We start from the raw sequence: 22,480 nt of genomic DNA on the forward strand, positions 1-22,480 counted from the left end.
GATCATTTGTTGGATTTTTCAGGATCATGACTAGATCAAGTGGTTTATACCGTAGTTGCCAAGTGGTGGAAGGTCACATACCAGAAAATGTATGTTTGTGTTTGTTGTATTTTTTCACATTTTGTGAACAAAGCACATTTATTAAAAATTTTAAATTTTCTAATATTCTTTGTCTGTTGCTTGTAAACTGAATGATTTGTGTCTTTGGCGTATCTCGCTAAGTGATTTCAGAAATGGCCAGCAATTTTGAACATGAATGAATTTTAGAATTTTCCAGCTGGGTTTCATCTAGTCAAATCCCTAATTTCATAAATTCATTCATTAAGGTCTGGAGACTTCAAGTGACTTCCCCATTGCTATGAGTTGTTACACTGTTTATGGCAGACCCCAGATCACAGCATAAATTCTGGTTCATTGTATGTCAACCATATCATATTCATCTGTATTTGAAAATCAGTAATATCAGAGATAATTTAGTTCAGTATGTCAGTTCTTTTAAGAGCAGCACATGGCTCTCCCATGATGTGAAAGTTTTTTATTCATTGAACAAATGTTTGGATTCTTTCTACTATGTTGTACAGTATGCTGGGGAAACTGCAGGGATCAGGGTGGTCACAGTTCCCGGCTTTGATGGAACTTAAGATCTAATGGAGAAGACAGGCGTTGTTGATGTACTTACTATATGTCTCTAGCAAATAATTGCCTACTGATCCTACAGCTTTGTCCCTGATTGAATCCCTTACTTTGTTTCCCAAAAACAGAACAGGAGCCAAGAAAACCATAAACTCAAAAAACGGTTTAGCAAGTAACACTTTGTGGATGAGAGAGACGTGTTATTCTTCTCTCTCAAAAAGTGAAGGCTTAATAGAAATTCTCAGATTGTAAAAGGTGTCCCCCCCCCCCAAAAAAAAAAAGGAATCAATCCTTTGCTTCACTTTACCACACTTTTCTGAGCACTGGTGATGCAAAGTTATTCCCCTCGGTGTTACAAATTGTTAGATGATAAATTCTTCGAAGTTACTGCTCCAAAAAACATAATACAAATGTTTATTACAAGGAATGTTTGTGTTACAGGAATTTTATTCCTCTCCAAAAAACTGAATTGGGATTATCTCCATGTTTCATTATAAAATATTCATATCCGTGCTCCCCAAGAATATTAGTGGGAGCCTATACTGCACAATACCCAATAAAGAAGCAAGGTACAATAGCTAACATAATTTCATTAATTTAAGGACCTCTAAATGATATAAAAAATGGGAAGTACTTTGGGTTTTATCCCTATTTTGTCTTACTAGAGAAATGCAAGCTTTAACAAATGGAAAGTCTTTTTTTTCTTTACCTTAAATTTAGATTTGAGTGTATTTTCTACCCTAATTTGCTTCACAGTGAACTAAATAGTGACCATTTATTTTTCCAAATAAGAATCTTATTACATATGGCACTGAGTGGCAACTTTTAGTCAATATAAGCAGTGCTTAACGATTTTGAATTTTATTTTCAACTCTCACATCTTTGTTAAATTATTAGCTATTCAGCTTCCTGCAGTAATATAAAACACTCCTAATAGTGTCACTGCTTATTAGTAATAAATGATTGACAATACTTGTTATAGATTTTAACACTATCTCAGACTGAGTCCATCAATCATATCAAAGATGGTGCCTATTTCTGTTTTTTTTTTTTTTTTTAGGAAACTAGAAGGATTTAGGTGGTAAGCATTTACTGCAGAATTGTTTCTTGCATTTGTCATTGATAATTAGAAAGCTGTGTAAGACAAATACAAAATTGTTAGTATTGTTCGATTAGAAAGTCCATGAAAATCATAAAAATAGTGCACTGCTCAAAAGACAAAACAATGTCTAATAGTATTTCCTAGATCCAGGCCTGTTTGAAAATAAAGGGAGAGAAGCCAGAAAAATATGCTTGGCTGCTTCATTGGATATATGTCATATATGTTCTGAAAACAATCACAACCTCGAAGCATACCTTGGAGATAGTGCACGTTTGGTTCCAGACCACTGCAATAAAGCAAATATCGCAGTAAAGCAAGTCACATGAACTTTTTGGTTTCCCAGTGCACATAAAAATTTTGTTTACACAATGCTATAATCTGTTAAGTGTGCAATAGCATTATGTCTAAAAAATATATGGACCATAATTAATTTTAAAATACTTTATTGCTAAAAATACTAACCATTATCTAAGCCTTCAGTGAGTCATAATCTTTTTGCTGGTGGAGGGTGTTGCCTTGATGTTGATGGCTGCTGACTGGTTAGGGAGGTGGTTGCTGAAGGTTGGCATGGCTGTGGCAATTTCTTAGTTTGCCACATCATTTGACTCTTCCTTTCACATCCATTGACTCTTGTAGCCTGGTATGCTGTTTGATAGCATTTTACCCACAGGAGAACTTCTTTCAAAATGAGAGTCAGTCCTCTCAAGTCCTGCCTCTGCTTTAACAATTAAGTTTATGTGATATTCTAAATCCTTTGTTGTCATTTCAATGATGTTCACAGCATCTTTGCCAGGAGTAGATTCCATCTCAAGAAACCACTTTCTTTGCACATCCATAAAGAAGCAACTCCTCATCCATTAAAATTTTATCATGAAATTGCAGCAGTTCAGTCACATTTTCAGGCTCCACTTCTAATTTTAGTTCTCTTGCTATTTCTACCACATCTGCATCGACTTCTCCACTGAAGTCTCAAACCCCTCAGAGTCATCCATGAGGGTTGGAATCAACTTCTTCCAAACTCTTTTAATGTTGATATTTTGACCTCCCATGAATCATGAATGTTTTTAATCACCACATTACCTGAGTTACCTAATCAATATGGCTGCCTGAATGATTATACAATTTTGAAATTAGTTTCATAACACTGGACACTGTATAAGATGCTGTGAAGATGCAAAGTTGAATACAATACCCATATAATTAGTGTTGCATTACAGTGTGCAAGGCGTTCTTTTAGGTGCTGTGTTGAATACCAAGGTAAGTCAGATGATTATGTTCTCAAGAAGGTTCCACTCTAGGGAAAACAAAATATAATGAAAATTATAATACAAGATAGAAAAAGGTATGTCACAAAAGAAACTGAAAAAGTAGTCAAATACCATCTTTTTTAAAAAGGCATGCAAACCATTCACTTTTCAGATGAGTTTTATCAAACTTCTATGAATAGTTTTCTAAAATCTGTTCCCAAGCATTGAAAAAGAAGGAAATTTTCTCAGCTAAGATAGCACACAAATAAATTATAGGCCATATAGTTTTCTATTGCTGCCATCACAAACTATCACAAATTTAGTCACTTAAAACAATACAAATTCATTGTCTTACAGTTCTGGAGGTCAGAAATCTGACATGAGCTAAAATCAAGGTGTCAGTAGGTCTGTGATCCTTACTGAAGGCTCTAAGGGAGAATCCATTTCCCTGCTTTTTCCAGCTAGTGACTGCCCACATTCCTTAGCTGGTGGCCCCCTTCCTCTATCTTCAAAGCCAACAATTGCAAATCAAGTCCTCCTCACAAGATGTCTCTTTGAACCTTCTTCCATTGTCACATTGCTCTCTAATCTCAGCCTGGAAAAGTTGTCCCCTTTTAAGGACTCAAGTGATCATGTTGTGGTTCAAAAGTAAGTCCTCACCCAACGTACACAGACTCAATCATAGACCCTGGGATTTTAAGAAGAGAAAAGGTTTATTTAGCAAAGGCTAGCTTTGCAAAGACACGAGGGCAGTCCTCAAATCTGTCTGTCTGAACTGGAGAAAATTTCAGTGTTTTATAGCATTCAAACAAAGGCAGGCAGGCTTAAGATAGTTAGCAAGACGGTTTGAGATGACAAGGTCAGAGACAGTCTAATTACTGAGTGTGGGTAGAATGATTACATAGACTACTGCACCTGTCAGCTGTACTAACCTTGATTAGAACTGGCTCAGCTCATTAAAATAGTTAAGGGATTTGGGGTGCTTAGTTCTGTGCTGACTCATATCAATCAATAAGGGGCTTTGTGCAAGATCACCCGACTTCAGGGGGCTATGCACTAGGGCATCCAACTTCAGGGTTGCAAAATAAGGATATACAAGTGGGGCCAGTCACAAGTTTTCTTGTTATTGTCCAGTTACAGGGCAAAGTTTCAAAACATAGCATCAGCAAAACAAGGCATCTGGGTACAGTTCTGTAATTCATAATTATTTATTATTTTATATGTATTATTATTATTAGGCAAAGTTTTTTCTCAGGTTAACCTTTTTAACTGTGAAGACAGTGAATTAAGACAGTGAATTAAGGATGGTCTAGCTGCAGCTGTTAAAAACAAGAACTTATCTATTGGGATTGTAGATGGGGATTTTGGGAATTGGAAAAGATGGAAACTTTTGCAACTTAGGGAGAGAGCTGCTTCAGAAAATGGGTCAGGGTCCTCTACAATTAGATTGAATCAATGGGGATAATCCAGGATAATCTCCCTAACTCAGGGTCTGTAGCCTTAATCACATCTGCAAAGCTTCCCACACCCTGTGCAGCCATCTTTGCAACTGGCTGGGAGACAACCCTTCACATAGCCCTATAACTTAGAGCTTCCTTGAGGGAATTCAGGATTTGGTGGGCTTGTTATGGCATCCACTCTTCCTCCATAGAAGTTGATGGTATGCACAGCCTAGAGGCAGGGGTGCCCCACAGAAGTGCCAGAAGCCCTCCCCCAATCCCAGGGACTCGTGGGCACACAGCAGAGAGGGGTTGTGGGGCATTCCAGCTGGAAGGTGAGATGCACAGCTCTGCAGCCCCAGAGTACTCCACCCACAGCCCTGGGAATGGCTGGGACCACTGTGTCCTAGAGTGGACTCTGCCAAACTGCACAGAGCATGCCCTCCACCCACGGGGCTGGCAGTCCCCAGTGCACACAGAAAGTTCGTGTGCTGATTGGACCTCCACATGGTTCTGGCCCCCACTCAGTGCATAACTGAAGGTGGGGAGAACTGGCTTGAAGGTGAGAGGTGGCTCAAGAGCGCCATCCGCTGGTAGGTCAGGGAAGGTGCACTTCACAAAGCTGTAACTGTCAAATTATAGATAAATGTACAAATAAGCCTACATATCCTAAAAGAATCCTATCAAGACAAGCAAATGCCAAGAGGCCAAAAACAACAGAAAATTATAAAGCATATGAAAAATTCAGAAGATATGGATAACCCAAATGTCCAAATTAAAAAGCCAGAGGAGACACAGAACTTGGAGCAATTAATCAAAAGAAGTACTCAGAAACATCATGGCTCAGGATATAAAGGACATGAAGAAGACCCTATAAGAGCATAAAGAAGAATTTGCAAGAGTAAATAAAAAACAGGAGATCTTATGAAAATAAAAGATACTGTTGATCAAATTAAAAACATTCTTGAGACACATAACACCAGATTTGAAGAGGTAGACAAATTAGCAAACTCAAGGGTGATAGAAAGTGAAAGCACAAAAAAACAAATGGTGGAGGAGGATCCAAGATGGAGGCATAGAGAGGAGTGGAAGCTAAGTAGTCCCCCTGGAACAACTAAAAAAAAACCAGAAACAACTAGTAAATAATCTGGAATAACTGCAGGGGGACAAACATGACTGTCCACTCATCATACACCAACCTGATTTGGGAGGAATGCCTGAGATCACAGCATAAAATCTGTAAGTAAGAACTGCGGATCCAAATTGGGAGACCCCCTCCCCCACAGCCTGAGCTACAAAGCCTCATGGTACCAGAGAGAAGCTTTCTCCCAGCAAGCGAATATAGCTCAGCTGAGCTCCAACTGGGAGTTTTAATTAGCGAATGTGAACTGCTCACTACGAGGTACGAATCCCCAACAAGTAGACAGAGTCTTTGGGTGACAAATGACCCTGGAGAGCTGGAGGGTCGCCTCAGACTAGCTCTGTTCCTTTTTCGACTCAGTGGAGAAAGCCTCACCCATTTTCAGTTCCCAATTCTGTGACCCAGACAGGGGTGTGGCACAGGCAGAAAGAGACCACTGAAATGCTAATGACCTCCCCCTAAGTTGTCTATCTTCTCTAAGAGGAAAGGGTTGGGGCCCAGCTCTACTACCTGCCTTTCATTCAGAACATACACCAGTCAAGAATTATAGGCTAATCTTTGCATCAGGCAGAGAGCACCCCTGCACGGTCCGGTGGCCCAGGGCTTCCCTTGAGGGACGACACGCACTAGTGACATAGCACAGCCTTCCTTCAGCAGAGGTCCTGGAAGATCACAGCTGAGAAGGGGGGCCTGCTCTGCGGAAAACCCAGGGACACTACATGAATGCCGGTGGTTTGTGGGTCAGTGACAGAAAATCTGGGGCAAAACTGAAATGAAGGCTCAGACTCTCGCAACAGACTTGAATCTCCGGGAACACCTGGGAGGCTTGAATATTAAAGCTGCCCTGCCTGCCTAACCACCCAGACACATGCCCCACATTTAGGGTGGACAGCTCCAACAAACCCAAACTGAGTTCACCAACTGAACCCCACAAAAATCATTTCCCCACACACCACAAAGACAAAGTTGAGGAGAACTGACTTGAGGGGTATAGGTGACTCACAGATGCCATCTGCTGGTTAGTTGGAGAAAGTGTAAACCGCCAACTTGTATTTCTGAAAAATTAGATTGGTATTTTTTTTTAACAACTTGAAAGAACCCTATCAAGCAAAGCAAATGCCAAGAGGCCAAAAACAACAGAAAATCTTAATGCATATGATAAAACCAGACGATATGGAGAACCTGATCCCAAACACCCAAATCAAAATGTCAGAAAGGACACAGTACTTGGCACAATTAATCAAACAATCACAATCAAGGAATGAAAACATGGCACAGGATATAAAAGACATGGAGAAGACCATGGAACAGGATAAAAGGGACATAAAAAAGACCCTAGAAGAGCATAAAGAAGAAATTGCAAGATTAAATAAAAAAAATAGAAGATCTTATGGAAATAAAAGAAATTGTAGGCCAAATTAAAAAGACTCTGGATACTCATAATACAAGATTAGAGGAAGTTGAACAATGACTCAGTGTCCTAGAGGGCCACAGAACAGAAAAGGAAAGAACAAAAGAAAGAATGGAGAAAAAAAATTGAAAAAATTGAAAAGGATCTTAGGGCTATGACAGATAAAATAAAATGTTCAAATTTAAGACTCATTGGTGTCCCAGAAGGAGAAGAGAAGGGTAAAGGTCTAGGAAGAGTATTCAAAGAAATTGTTGGGGAAAACTTCCCAAACCTTCTACACAATATAAATACACAAAGCATAAATGCCCAGCAAACTCCAAATAGAATAAATCCAAATAAACCCACTCCAAGACATATTCTGATCAGACTGTCAAATACAGAAGAGAAGGAGCAAGTTCTGAAAGCAGCAAGAGAAAAGCAATTCACCACATACAAAGGAAACAACATAAGACTAAGTTGTGACTACTCAGCAGCCACCATGGAGGTGAGAAGGCAGTGGCATGACATATTTAAAACTCTGAGAGAGAAAAATTTCCAACCAAGAATACTTTATCCAGCAAAACTCTCCTTCACATTTGAGGGAGAGCTTAAATTTTTCACAGACAAACAAATGCTGAGAGTGTTTGCCAATAAAAGAGCTGCCCTACTTCAGATACTAAAGGGAGCCCTACCAACACAGAAACAAAGAAAGGAGAAAGAGATATAGAGAATTTTAGCAGACATATATAGAACCTTACATCCCAAATCACCAGGACACTCATTTTTCTCTAGTGATCACAGATCTTTCTCCAAAATGGACCATAAGCTGGGACATAAAACAAGCCTCAATAAACTAAAAAAACAAAACAAAACAAAACAATTGAACATATTCAAAGCACAATCTCTGACCACAATGGAATACAAATAGAAGTCAATAATTTTTGAATTGTAACTCCACTATTTACTTCTTACATGATATAAAATAAACAAACTCTAATGACAAATCAGTGGTTTTGAACTCAATGTAAAATATGTAATTTTTGACAAGAACTATAGAAAGGTGGGGGAATGGAGGAGTATAGGTACATAGTTTATGTGTCCTATTGAAATTAAGTTGGTATCAAAGAAAAACAAGATTGTTATGGATTTAAGAGTTTAATTTTAAGCCCCACAGTAAACACAAAGAAATTATCAGAGAATATGACCATAGAGAAGAAAAGTAGAGTATGGGTTATGAGAAATGGGGGAAGGGGCAATGGGGAGTTAAGAAATGAGTGTAGGGTTGCTGTTTGAGGTGAAGGGAAATTTCTAATAATGGATGGCGGGAAGGTGATAGCATTACAACATTCTAAATGTGATTAATCCCACTAATGGAATGCTAGGGAGGGGGTGGAATGGGAAGATTTAGGCTGTATATATGTTTCCACAATTGAGAAAAAAAAAAAGTTTAAATAGATGACAATTGAATGCCAAGGATGACCCTGGATGGGATCTGATGATGGAGGACAGGAGGCTCAAAGGGACACAGTTTAGACATAAGGAAAAGGAAATATAGAATGTAAGCTTTGTATCATTGTTGAATCTCTGGTACTTCTTAGCTGCATTTAATGGGATTGCATAAAACAATGTTCTTGTTCATGGGAATTGTATATGTGAATTATAGTGTTTGTTCAAGGATGTGTGCAGCTAGCTCTCATATGTTCAGAAGACAGAGATTGTCTTCTAATAATAGATAGATGATAGATGATAGATAGGGAGAGAGGGAGGGAGGGAAGGAAAGAAATAGCAGTGTGACAACATGTTAAAGTTAGTGGATTGGGGTATTGGGAATCCAATCCAAATCCAGGGAATGCTGGAGTTCTGTGTATGGGGTTTGTATTGTTTCTGCAACTGTTCCTATAACTTTGAATTTATTTCAAAATAAAATGTAAAAAAAAAAAAAAAGAACTAAAGGAAATGGGAAAACAAAAGATGAACACAAAGAGAATATCAATACAGAGATGGAAATTATGAAAAGGAACCAAACAGAGCTGAAGACCACAGGAACAAAAAAATTCCCTAGAGCAGTTCAATAGCAGATTGGATCTGGTAGAAGAATCAGTGAACTTGAAGATTAGCCAACTGAAGTCATCCAGTCCAAGGAGCAGAAGGAAGAAAGAATGAAGGAAAGTGAACAGAGCATGAGGAACCTGTGGAACTCCATCAAGCGCACAAGACAGTATGAATTCCAGAAGAAGAAAGAAAGGGACACAGAGAATATTCTAATGGAATACAGACTGTATGCTTTGCATTACAGTTAAATTATAATTCAGAGAAAGCTTTCCAACTTTAATGAAAGACACAAATGTACACATCCAAGACTTTCAACAGACTCCAAAGAGGATAAACCCATAAAGCCCCTTCCATGGCATAGTCTAATCAAATGGTTGAATACCAAAAATAAAGAGAGAATTTGAAAGCTGCAAGAGAGAAACAACATGTAATGTACATGGGAGTGTTAATATGATTAAGGGCTGATTTCTCATTGGAACATATGGAGGCAAGAAGGCAGTGGGATGGCATTTAAAATGCTGAAAGCAAAAAACTGCTAACCAAGAATTCTATATCCAGCAAAACTGTCTTTCAAAAATGAGGGCGTGATTAAGACATTCCCAGTTAAATAAAAGTGAGGGAGTCTGTCACACTAGACTGACCTACTAGAGATGCCAAAGAGAGTTCTGCAAGTTGAAAAAAAAATAGAAATAGATCAAAGTTGCATGAGGAAATAAAGATCATCAGTAAAAGTAATGACACAGGTAAATACTGTATTTTTTGTTTATAATTCCACTTTTTAATTCCTACATGTCTAAAAAGCTAATACATACAATGTCATGATAAAAATAATGGTGAAAAAAATTGAAAAATTTGATCTTAGGGAAATGATGGACAACATGACACACACAAATATAAGAATAATTGGTGTTCCAGAAGGGAAAGAGAACAGTAAAGGGCTGGGAAGAGTATTTAAAGAAATTTGGGGGGAAAACTTCCCAACCTTTCCAAATGACATAAATATACAAATCAGAGATGCCCAATGAACTCCAAATAGAATAAATCCAAACAAACCCACTCTGAGACATATTCTTATCAGACTGTCAAATGCTGAAGAGGAGAAAGTTCTGAAAGCAGGAAAAGAGAAGCAATTCACCACATACAAGGGAAACAATGTAAGTCTAAGTACTGACTACTCAGCAGGCACCATGGAGGCAAGAAGGCAATAGTATGATATACTTAAAATTCTGAAAGAGAGAAATTGCCAGCCAAGAATTCTTATCCAGCAAAGCTTTCCTTCAAAATTGAGGGAGAGCTTAAAATTTTCACAGAGAGTCTCTTTTAACAAAGAGACTGAGAAAATGTGGACATAGACTCCAGCCCTGGGTCTGAAAGCCCTTCTGCCACCCTCAAGGGAAGCAGAAGCTGGCAATCTTTTCCTTGCCTGGGGGGCAGCTGGAGTACTGGGTCAGCTGAGGGAGTACTTTGCCACAGGCGGAGGCCCACATTGAGCCAGATTTTGGCTGACAAAGTGAGAGCATAGGAATCCTGCAGTTTCAGCTCACTTGTGTTAAGTGCAGCCCATGCTCAGAGGCAAAGCAGCCTACAAGAACTAGTAAGTTACCAAACAGTGCCATCTGCTGTACAGTCCAGAAGGTGCAAGGGAATTGGAAACTTTTAAAAAGATGCTCCAGACCCTTTCTTAGGACCACAGAAGCTGGCCTACTCACCCTGTATGGAAATCTGGCCCTGCTTTGCTAAGAAATACAGAAGACCCAACTTTTAAAGCAGGGCTGTAAAACAAACCCAGGTCTTCTTAGCTGGTGGAAAGCAGAGTACCACTGGAAGCCAGCGGTTTTGTATTACCACATACAGTGAAATTGCTTGGGTGCCCAGGGCCTACCTCCCATTCCTATGGCAAGCCAAGGTGGACAAGAGAATTTGAGGGGAAGAAAGGGGACTAGAGCTAATGTGAGAACTGGCAAGAAACAGAAACAAAGTAAAGATTGAGATCAAAGACAATCAACAAGAAAACCCTAGGCAAAAGAGAGAAAACAACCTCCAGAATAAACTAATCAAGAAAATCAGATGCCTAGACAGCAAAAAATCTGAGCCATACCAGTAAACACGAAGATATGGCCCAGTCAAAGGAACAAACTAACACCTCAACTGAGATTCAGGAGTTGATAGAACTAATTAAAGATGTTCAAAAAATCTAGTAATTCAAATCAAACAGTTAAAAGAAAATGTGACAAAAGAGATAGAAGATATAAAGAAGACACTGGGTGACCATAAGGAAGAATTCATAAACTTAAAAAAAAACAGCAGAACTTATGGGAATGAAAGGCACAATAGAAGAGATGAAAACACACAATGGCGATTTACAACAGCAGACTTCTAGAAGCAGAAGAAAGGATCAGTGAACTAGAAGACAGGACATCTGAAATCCTACACACAAAAGAATAGAAAAGGAAAAGAATGGAAAAATAGGAGCAGGGTCTCAGGGACCTGAATGACAACATGAAATGCACAAATATATGTGTTATAGGTATTCCAGAAAGAGAAGAGAAGGGAAAGGGAGCAGAAAGAATAATAGGGGAAATGATCAATGATAATTGATTTGTCTTTCAACTCTTTTGAAAGACATAAAATTCAAAAGATGTGCAGCATACCCCAAACAGAATTGATCCAAATAGACCTACTCCAAGACACTTACGAATCAGATTTTCAAATATCAAAGAAAAAGATTCTGAAAGCAAGAGAAAAGCAACCCATCACATAAAAGGGAAGCTCAATAAGAGCTTCAAAATGAGGGAAAGTTTTAAATATTTACAGATAAACAGACACTGAGAGAGTCTGTGAACAGGAGACCTCCTCTATAAGAAATACTAAAGGAAGGGCTACCGACAGATAGGAAAAGTCAGGAAAGAGAGGTTTGGAGAAGAGTGTAGAAATGAAGATACCAGGAGATAAAAAGAGGGTAAAGAATGGGCATTTGATGCTGAAGGAGTACGGAATGTTCAACAGGATTGATTGTATAGATCCAGAAATGGATAGCACAATACTGGGTGATATAGCACCATATTCTAAGTACACTGAACAAAGATGACTGTGAGTATGGTTGAAAGAGGAAGGTTAGGAGCGTGTAGGACATCAGAAGGAAAGATAGAAAATAAAAACTGGGATGGTATAACTTGGTGAAACCTAGAGTGGTCAATGATTGTTATTAAATGTACAAATATAAGAAAGTTTTTACATGAGGGAGAACAAATGAATGTCAACTTTGCAAGGTGTTGAAAATGTGACAGCATTGGGGGAAAAATAAAATCAATGCAAACCAAAGTCTATAGTTAGCAGCAACAATGTAATATGCTTTCATTAATTGCAACAAAGGCAATTTAACAAAGCTAAATGTCTATAAAAGGGGTATATAAGAGAGAGGTATGGGATTCTTGGCATTGGTGTCACTGTCTGGGTTTTTTATTGTATTTTCTTTTCTTTTTTCTTTTCTTTTTTTGTTGTCACTTGTTTTCTTTTTTCTTTTTTGTCCTCTTCCCATTTTTTATGCAGAAGAAATAGAAATGTCATCATATAGATTGTGGTGGTGAATGCGTAACTATATGACTATACCAGGAACGGTGTTTTAAAACTTCAACTTCTGTGTGAGACCAAAGGAAGAGATGTTTATTTGTTGCAAAATCTTTGTTTTCTGTAGCACACTTTATAATTTAACTTGTATGGTGAGTTTATTCAACCACCGTAATTACATGGAACTCTGAACAGGAAGTGAGATCTCATTGGCTGGTAGTGTGAAGCTCCAAAACATTCCAGAGTAATTGGGGCAGAGAATAAAAAAATGTATTTGCAAAGCCCCCTTGAGGGTCTGGGGGAAAATGTGGAAATAGTAAACTTCCCCACCTGTGGAATTACTAATATTCTCACAAGCACCGGGAACTACCAATTTATTAGGCTGGGCCTTTAATCTTGGGACTTGTCCTTATGAAGCTTGTTACTGCAAAGGAGAAGCTAAGCCTACTTATAATTGTGCCTAAGAGTCACCCCCAGCGAACCTCTTTTATTGCTCAGATGTGGCCTCTACTCTCTAAGCCAACTCTGCAAGTAAACTCACTGCCCTCTCTCCTACATGGGATATGACTCTCAGAGGTATAAATCTCCCTGGCAACGTGGGACATGACTCCAGGGTATGAACCTGGACCTGGCTTCTAGAGATTGAGAAACGCTTCTTGACCAAAAGGGGGAAGAGAAATGAAACAAAGTTTCAGTGGCTGAGAGATTTCAAATGCAGTCGAAAGGACATTCTGGAAGTTATCCTTATGCGTTATATAGATATCCTTTTTTAGTTTTTAGTTTATTGGAATAGCTAGAAGGAAATACCTGCAAGTGCTGAACTGCAACCCCATGGCCTTGATTCTTGGAGAAGATTGTATAACTATGTAGCTTATAGTGTGTAACTGTGTGACCGTGAAAACCCTGTGATTCACACTCCCTTTATCCAGTGTATGGACAGATGAATAGAAAAATGGGGAAAAAAAGTAAATGAATAATAGGGAGGGATGGGGGTGTGTGTACAGGATGTTTTAGGTCTTCTTTTTTACTTTAATTTTTATTCTTTTTTTTTGTAGTAATGAAGATGTTCAAAAATAAATGTGATGAATGCACAAACTATATAACGGTACTGTGAACAATTGATTGTACACTTTGGATGACAGTATGGTATGTGAATGTATCTCAACAATATTGAATTTAAAAAAAAGAATTTGATGGAATTTAAAACTAATTTCTGAAATAAAACACACCAAGAAAGACTTCTCTTTGACTAACAATTAAGAGGTATTTTCTTTAAATAATCCCCTTAAATTAACCATCAGTATTATACTTACTGGTGAAAATACTTGAAGCTTTTCCATTAAAGTCAGGAACATTACAAGGAATCCTATTTTCACTTACAGTTGAGCCTATTTTTTTAAGCAGCACTTGAAAATATGATTTAAGAATAAGAGGTATAACGTGGAAAGGAAATAAATTATCATTTTCAGAAAATGTTATTAAATATAATATTAAAAAATAATTTAGTGAGATGGCCAATATTTCTAAATATACTAAAATACACTTATTATAAGGTAATATTCAGTTAGGAAATTTCAGAATTTCAAGAAGGCAGAATAAAGCACATGCAAAAATATCCCCTTCCTACACTGAGTCCAGAGAAATAACAGAAAATATATTAAAAATAAGTTAATATAAAATATGTTGCATTGAAAACCAGAGGAGAATTCTCAATGGACCGGAAAAAACTGAGGATTCTTTAAAAAAGGAAAGCAAGAAAAACTATATTAGTAAGCCAGAGGAAAAATTTTTCAGTAAGCCAAATCTAGAAGAGGCTAAAGCAGGAACGTGCTGAGATCACAGCATAAAGCTACTGTGGAACATTAAGAAACTTTTAATACTTGAAGAAAGTCAAAACCATAAATGAAAGACAACAAATTCAGCAAATGGAAAAAATTACAAGCTGATGAAATAGAGACTAATGAACATTCAGGAGGACTTAAAGCATGCATATTTTAATATCCTCGAAAGGTAAAGGAGAGAAATACCCTAAAAAGAGAAATAGATCATAAAAGGATAACAGACATTTCAAAAACAGAAATTAAAAAAAAACAAAAGAAACACAATGAAATATTAAAGCGTTACACTTGAATTGTACTTTTATCAAATTTACGTCTTAATTTTCATAGTCTATGCCTTATATATTTATCTGCTGTAATTGAATTACTTTAATCATTTGTATACACGGGATTACAAATGTACCTTCATTATAAATTGTTCCTTTCACCATCACTAAAAACAAAAACAAAAATAAACAAACATACTAAAGACCTAGGAAAAGGAGAAAACACAGGCTGAGTAATAAATTAGTAGTTGTAAGATTAAAGATTAAACTGAGGAATTATCCCAGAAAGCAGCACAAAGAAATAAAGTTTAAAAATATGAAAGAAACATCAAGAAATATTAAATCTAGATACAGTTCCAATATATTATTAGAAATAGGAGCTCCAGATAAAAGAATAGAAAAAACAGAAGGAAAGAAGTAGAGAAAACCAATGGCTAATATTTTCCCAGAACTTAGGAATGATTTGAGTCTTTCTGTAAAAGAAGGACTGACTTTTAAAAAAATAGGATTCCCTATACTTAAACATAATATAATGAAATTTCAGAACATTTAGGATAAAGACAATTTTCTAAAAGCTAAGAAAGAAAAAAGACAAATTATCCAGAAAGACAGGGGAATCAATTAACATCAAAATTTTATTGAGCAACTTGGGATTGCAAGAAGACAAAAATACATTATTTCCAAAGTGTTATAGGAAAACTAGCAATAATAATAATAAGAAAAAAACTTTCTGCTGCTGCCAAAAGTATAATTCAAGGCTAATAGGAGCACAAACGAGTTCCTTTTCAGCAAGAAAATCAGCAGTATGAATTAAGAGCCTTAAAATATTCAGTCTTTAATGTAGCTAGGAATCCATTCCAAGGTGATAATCAGAAATGCAATAAAGCACAAATGCAATGATCATCACTGTATTATTTTTGATAACAAAAATTGAAATATCCTTCACTTATATGAAATACTTAGAATAAGCACATTCATGGAGACAGAAAGGAGCGTAGAGGTTACCAGGAAGTGGGCAGTGAGAGGGAAGGAAGAATGAAAAGCTGTTGCTTAGTGGCTAGAGAGTTTCCGTTTGGGGTGATGAAAAAGTTTGGGTAATGGATGGTGGTGATAGTAGCCCAATTTGGGGAACATAATTTATACTACTGAATTGTACACTTAAAAGTGATTAAAATGGGAAAATTTTAATTGTATATGTCTTACAATAATAAAAAGTTAAAAAAATCAAAACATCCTAAATATTCTTCATTAGAGGAAATTTAATTAAATCATGGTTCAGACATATGATGAAATACTTGCCATCATTAATTCAGTGGAAAAGCTTATAAAATAAGGGTATCATTTAGAATAGTGAACCAGAAGTAGTTCAATCATGATGTTTTATTATCTCATGTAACAAGAAGTTGTGAGGTAGGGAAGGAGCATAGTTAATCAAGAAATTGGCGAACACTGCTTGTGGTCCTCCAACATTTATTCTCCCCCGTCCTCAGAAGATTTTTAGATAAGTACATGGCTACCCAAAAAATTGCCACATTTCCCAGACTCTAAATACTAAATACTGGTCAATGTGTTATAAGCTGAAGTATTTTATACAAGTTCCAAGAAATGTTATTAAAATAGGGAAGGGGGAGGGGAGGGCATGCACTATTTTGTGCTTTCTCCTGTCAGCTGATTGGAATTCAGATTAAGCAGCCTTGGACTATGAGAAGGAAGGCATGTCCTGAGAATGACAAGGGAACAAGAGAGAAGGAACCAGAATCTCTAACAGGAAGGAGCACCACACCTACCACACTTGTCGACTTCTTTTACATGAGAGAAAAATTAACCGCTATTAAATCACTTTTATTTTTATTTTTCTGACACATGCATCTGAACCTAATTCTAAATTCTGGGTTCTAACCAGAGTATTTCATTCAGTAGGTCTAAAGATAGGGCCTAATAATTTGCATTTCTAACAAGTTACCAGGTTGTGCGTTTGTACGCTAATGGATGTAACAACTCAGTGGTTATTGCTGCACATTAGAATCACATGGGGTGAGCAAAACAAAACAAACAAAACACCTGTATCCAGGGCCCACTCCACAACTGTAATTTAATTGGTCTAGGGTGGGCCTGGGCATAGATGTAGGTTAAAAATCTCTCAGATGACTCTAAGATGCAGCCAGGGCTGAAGACTGTAACCCTTTTCCTACTTCATGTGAACAGCAGTGATGCGACTGAGATACCCATGTTCCCCCAACAGAGGAGGTTGTTACTTAGACAGCTGCACTCCATAGCCCCGGCCTTGAAGCCAAAAGACTGAGATGTAAGCCCCCGGTTCTGAGACAGTAGTGAGGACCTGGGACAATGTCGTTTCTCTGGACCTTGGTACTTTATTTGTAAAACGGTGATGAAAATACTTATATCATAGGGTTTTTGTGAAGATTAGATTATATCGTACAGGAGAAAGCACTTTGTAAACCAAAAGTGTTACACAGAAATAACAAGGAGTATGCCCAGCAAATTTTTCTAGGGAGAACCTGAGTTAATTTAGCCTTAGGACTGAAGACTTGAAAGAGAGGTAGGAGGAAAACAAGAAGAGATCAAAGGAAGAAATAAGGTAGGAATCACCTGTGATTCCCTGCCACAGAGGACTGGAATGTGTGATAGGATCATCTGTTTCTCCTGCCCTGGATGCCGCCCCTTCTTTCTTTCCTTGATTTTATTAGCATGATTATTATTTCAACAGGTGTTCCTAGTTTGAGATAACTCTTATGGGTGAAACTCCTGCCATGGAGCACACAGGCCTTGCCTGTGCAGAAACAGGTAAGAATGGATGTTATGGGCTATTAAGATCATTGTACTGCTGTCAATAACCATAGCCTGAAATTTCCTGTCACTGAAATGGGTCTCTGGTGACTATTTTATATCCAGATGCTTAGCTGTGGATGTGGCAGGTATCAGGAGTTGATACTGATAATTCTAATTTCAGGATAAATAGCACTAGGCAATAACAAAATAAATCACTATATGTGCATGTCTCCATACCTCTCTTGAGGATAAACAGAACTGCTTGGGAGCTCTGGTTGGTTGTCCACTGGGCCTTTGCTCCAAGAGAATGCAGGATAAAGTCTTGATTAAGTGCTCAAGACCAGAATTTGAGTCCAGTCCCTGAAGACCACTATTAGGTATGCTTCCTTGATCAAACTGCAAAACCTCACAAGGCATCCGTCTTTTCATTTTCATTGTGGGGATACCAATATCTCCTTCACAGAGTTGTTAGGAGGATTACATGTGTGTAAAGCACCTACCCACAGGGCTTTGATCCCAGTACATGCTGAATAATATGCTGAGCCATATTATTATCCAGCTCAGACTTTGAATTGTAATTTTTATCTCAAAACTCACCTTGGTGGCATATGGGGTGATTTTAGAGATCTGGGTAGCATTAGAATGCAGTTTTTCTCACTCTTAAAAATACTTCTAAGAACAATAGTTGACAACATAGTCATACTAAAAATATCAAGCAATAAAAATAGAAGGCCAGTGTTCCAGTTTGCTAATGCTGCCAGGATGCAAAACACCAGAAATGGATCGACTTTTATAAAGGGGGTTTATTTGGTTACAAAGTTACAGTCTTAAGGCCACAAAGTGTCCAAGGTAAGTCATCAACAATCAGGTACCTTCACTGGAGGATGGCCAATGGTGTCCAGAAAACCTCTGTTAGCTGGGAAGGCATGTGGCTGACGTCTGCTCCAAAGTTCTGGTTTCAAAATGGCTTTCTCCCAGGACATTCCTCTCTAGGCTGCAGTTCCTCAAAAATGTCACTCTGAGTTGCACTTGGGGTATTTGTCCTCTCTTAGCATCTCTGGAGCAAGAGTCTACTTTCAATGGCCGTCTTCAAATTGTCTCTCATCTGCAGCTCCTGTGCTTTCTTTGAAGTGTCCTTGGCTGTCACTCCTCTTCAAAAGTTCACTCTCAGCTGCACTGAGTTCCCTCTGCCTGTCAGCTCATTTATATGGCTCCACTGATCAAGGCCCACCCTAAATGGGTGGGGCCATGCCTCCATGAAAATATCCAATCAGAGTCATCACCCACAGCTGGGTGGGGTGCATCTCCAAAGAAACACTCAAAGAAATCTAATCACAACTGATAACGTCTGCCCACACAAGATTACATCAAAGATAATGGCATTTGGGGGACACAAGACATTCAAACTGGCACAGCCAGTATAGACAGGGAAAATAGTTTGGGCTTCTTTAGGGACTCAGAACCAGAAAACATTCAAAGTGGGTATGCACCTACACAGGTGTACAGTTCTGCTTTGCTCAGTAGAGCAGGACATTGAGTTGGGGTTCCATGCCACTTGGCTCCCACACTTCCAGGCTGATCCAGAAGTTCTGCCGCATATCATTGGCAAAGCAAACAGCTAATAGCTAAGACCTGTTTAAGACTGGTTGGAGGTAGAGAGCTCACTCTTATTCTCTTCTCCCTAGGGCTTTTCTCCTAAATTTCAAAACTGAGAACAGTGAGACTTGATGAAAGTTGTTGTAAAGGAGCAAATATTTGTCTGGCACTTTCCTACAGGATTTACAGATATTTTCTTATTTAATCCATCTATCATCTCTGACAGGTTAGATAATTTCTTTCAACATCAAAAAACAAAGTCAAAGTCCTAGTCCAGCTCCTTTTGTTCTTTGCATCTCACCAAGCTGTTAAGAAGAGGAAGCATTAAAATACTGGTCTTTACGGTGGCCTTCTATTTTTATTGCTCAATATTTTTAGTATGACTATGTTGTCAACTATTCCTAAGGGAGAATTCCTACTGACTTGAAAATAAGATTCTGAGTTAACCAGACATTGTGTATGAGACCTTTGTTGTCTGAGACCTTCTTCTGTTTTCTCTCACTTTGCTCTCTTCTTGTCCTGATTCTCTAAGTAGTTAAATTTAGAGAATAGTCAAACTGATTTGGCCATCTTGATTGGGTTCCCAAGCATGAACTTCTTATAGCCTAAAATTATAATGGGATGAATTAAGTATTTTCCAAATAAAAAACAACAGCAAAGCTGGCAGGATTTTCAGTGGGAAATCTTAGACTACAGCAGAGGAAGAATGTTTATAAAGATGATCACAATGGTGAATGTTGGAAGAAAGAACCTGATAAATCCTTCTGAAAATTCAATTGAACACCCATTGCTGAACACGTTAGATACTTGGCAATTAGCTTACATTAAATGAGTCACATCCCTAATGAAATCTGATATTTTCTGGCTCCAATTCATCTTAGTCACACCTTTCCCTTCCACTATTTCTTCTACTTCTCCATATGTCAGCACTGTAAATGTACAGTTGTAATTGGATTTCTATACATTATCTGCCTTCAGTGTTGCACTTAGGGATTTAAATTTATTATTCCAAACTATTCTGGAACTGGTGGAAGAGCTCTCCACAAAAAAGAATAGCACTGAACCTAATGTAGCCTAGAAATAACAAATTTGTGCCAGTAACATATATGAAAAGCCTGGAGGGGTAAGAGGATATCAAATGTATTAGTTATGGACTTCAAAAAATTAGGTATGTAAGTGAAAATTTGTTTAAATTGAACAAAAAAGTAATAAATTACAAATTTTATAAACATCATAAAATCCAGACAAATTACATTGTATTTTTATTAACTACCTGGCCCATCTCTTTAATACTGTTTATCTATATTTTATCTGTACACTTTGTCTTTTCATATGACAGTGATTTTGTAACATCATTTTCTATAAAGAGAATAGAACATTAGGTCTTTCCTCTAGCATGATTGATTGAAATTAGTTTTTTTTTTAATTAACAGTTCAGAAAATTTTCTTTCAGCTTTGCAACTTGTTATTGGTAACAAACTTTTATAACTGTTGTCAAATTTGAGAAAAATCTCTCGAATTTCTTTCATTTATGAGCTGTAAATTTTCAGGGCATTTCAAGTGCTTTTGTATAATAGCAAATCTTGGATCTTAATGTTCTTCACTTTGGCAACACTCATTAACTACATTTCTGGGCATCCTCCCTGGGTCATAAAAGGAGCCGGGCAAGTGAGGGGGCCTAAAGCTTAAGCTCTGTTGTTAAGTCTGCCTCTGGTGTGTAAGTAGTTAAAAATAAGAATGCAAAGTGGGGTTTACAGCAGGCCTTGGGGAGCCTCAGGTGCCAGACTAAGTAGTTTGGACTTTATCTTGTAGCTTGTAGACGTCATTGGTTTTCATCCAAGGAGTGACATAGAGTGTTGTTCTGAATATATTAGTCAGGAAGTAAGCATAGAGGAAGTTACTAAATTAATTCAAGTGTTAGGACTTAACTAGGGTAGTGGCAATGAAAGTTGAAAGGAAATGATAAATGCAAGAAATACAGTGGATGAAAACAAACACTTGGTCTTTCATAATTGTCAGGTTCTTATGGTAAACAGTGGCAGTCTTCAACAATTAAAGATTGATGAGTGTTACATGTTCCCTCCCTGGCTACTACCTGGTGTCCTGTAATGAAAGCAAGTTCAGACAGAATGCTACCACACAAGTGTTTATTAGCAAGCAGGCACAAAAACAGTTACACAATCATTCTGTGGATTTGTTATAGTCCCTGTGTTCTATAAGTTGTTTTAGGCATCTGGAATTAAAATTTACTCTGAGACAAATGTGTCAGTTGAATCATGTGACAATCCTTTTTGCAGTAAAGGACTAGAGAGCAGTCTCCACTCAGGGAACCATTCTAAAGAATATTGGTCAGCTATACTCAGCAGATCCTTATTCCACATTCATGTAAGTGCAGAAGTGCCTGGATAATATTTCTAGCTAGCCACATATTTCCACATCTCTCATTTCCATAATAAAAAATTGTTTCCAATTCATTATGCTAAAATACCTCTAGTGTAGATTTATATAGTTATATTTGAAGCACTTGTGCATCCAACTCTGTAGTGAAGATTTCTGATTAGTGTCTTTCATATGCTAATTAATCACCGTGAAGTGTATATATTAAAGTTAACTTTCAAACACATTCACATTTCACTGAAATATTCTAAAATATACCAAGATAACAAACATCAAAAATGGTTTCAAGGTCATCAGGCAGAGGAACACATTTGAGGAAGATGAAATAGAACTATTTTAATGAGGGGTCCTACTGGTAAGCAACAGAAAATAATTATGGCTGATTTAAGTGGAAAAGAAATGCATTAAAGGACATTGGGCAGCTCAGAGGATTGCTGGAAATTGAGGTTTGAACCTACATGACCAGAGACTACAACCAATAGCAGGCCATAGAACTAATCTTAAAGAGGGCTCCGGGGTTGCCAAGCATAGGCATCTTGCACCACTGATGCCACTAAGGCCACTCTTACTGCCCCAGGAACTTATTTTGCAACATTCCTGCAATTGTCCAGGGAATGTGACTTTCTGTGCCTGCTCTTTTGAGTCACTAGCTTCCAGGTGGTACACATGACTGGTTGAGGAAATATTTGGCATTTCAGCTTCAGATACTAGACTCTTCGAGGTGGAGAATTCCCCAGACACAGAAGGGGGTTTGGGTGGCAGGCATCCAAAATTAAAAACATTAAATGTCCATTAAAGCCAAGTCGAATTGGAATTGACGACAATATGTTCAAGTAGAAATGTCTAGCAGGTAGTTGGAAATATGACATTGGTGTTCCCCAGGAAGCGGAGTTGCAGACTCAGAGGTAGGTAGTGAATTGTAAGGATCTTTATATGGATAGTCAGGTGCGGCAAGGATGATATGTACAAAAGAAAAGTTTATTAGTACTCACAGGTCCTAGGACAGAGTGGAGCAGCATGCC

The sequence above is a fragment of the Choloepus didactylus genome, chromosome 5, assembly GCF_015220235.1.
Source record: "Choloepus didactylus isolate mChoDid1 chromosome 5, mChoDid1.pri, whole genome shotgun sequence".
In the NCBI taxonomy this organism is placed as follows: domain Eukaryota; kingdom Metazoa; phylum Chordata; class Mammalia; order Pilosa; family Megalonychidae; genus Choloepus; species Choloepus didactylus.